General features: G+C 35.2%; 1 protein-coding gene across 1 annotated transcript in view; it reads right to left on the reverse strand.

Annotated features, from left to right (window-relative positions):
* The window catches only part of LOC106818067 (cytochrome b-c1 complex subunit 1, mitochondrial-like), a 15,361-nt gene that overhangs the window by 2,118 nt on the left and 12,158 nt on the right, over positions 1–1,085 (reverse strand). The window lies entirely within an intron of this gene.

A 1,085-nucleotide genomic window follows, 5' to 3' on the forward strand; every position in this document is an offset into this window, starting at 1 on the left:
GTAACAAATACGTGTGGGTATAGACGATTTGTTATACAGTAAGTACAGTTGTATGCAGTAAAATCCTAGAGGCTACTGTCCCTTTAAGGATAAAAAAGATTAGTAAATTAAGTTCTAAATAATATTTTTATATATGTATTTTTAAGTATGAGAGTATAATTGTATGCTGTCACCCAAGTTGCTTTGTTGTAATATAAAGAGATTGCATTTTGGTATGTTACTGTAAGAAGTTTATTTGTGTGTGTGTGAAAACGACGTGTGTGTGTGGAACGTGTATTGTGTGCGCGCGTGCGTCTGAAAACATGAGTCAGATGTCATGCTGCAACTGCATTTGACCATCACCAAACCCTATAAGTTATGGCTCTTTGTTTACGAAATTGTTGCGTTTTGAAAATCACTACAAATTTTCGTACATTTTTTCAAATTATTTCCTAAATTAAAGCATTTAAAAAAATTCCAGGAAACTTTCTTATGTAATGGATATTGTTGTTGCAATGCCCTTTACAGTGTTACCCGTCCGTAACCCTGACAGTATCCTTAAGCGGATTAATTTGCTTCAGGCATTATATGCGCATATATGAGATACACATATTTGATAAATGTTTCCACAGAAATTACGTTTTCATTCTTTATTTATTAACGCAAACAGAACAGAAACAGAAACCACTGGCTAACATTGCTTAACAGCTACAACAAAAAATGCCACCAACACTCATGCACGTTTACTTGGCATTACCCAAATAACATTTTTCTGTGCTGGAAATAGCTCCATCCATGCACAAGTGTAAGATTTTACGAGATCTGCAATGTACACTACAGTGAGTGATTATGGGGAGGTCACGCTTGTCAGAATTAGAATTACAATCAATTGGCTGTTACGAAATAAAAATGACCTAATACGTAACAACTAACAGCAAAACCTTCCTTGTCGCTTTCTCAATTATCTGTCGTTAACACTGCAAAGATACTCTGTACTCTTACCAATACAGATTGTCTTTTCCAGTGTTTGACTACTGATAACTTGTGACTCTCAACATTTCTTTTTGTGTGTGTATAAAGACGCAGCCAGTACATCCTGCAGATCT

Source organism: Priapulus caudatus, unplaced genomic scaffold (genome assembly GCF_000485595.1).
Source record: "Priapulus caudatus unplaced genomic scaffold, Priapulus_caudatus-5.0.1 Scaffold2006, whole genome shotgun sequence".
NCBI lineage: Eukaryota > Metazoa > Priapulida > Priapulimorpha > Priapulimorphida > Priapulidae > Priapulus > Priapulus caudatus.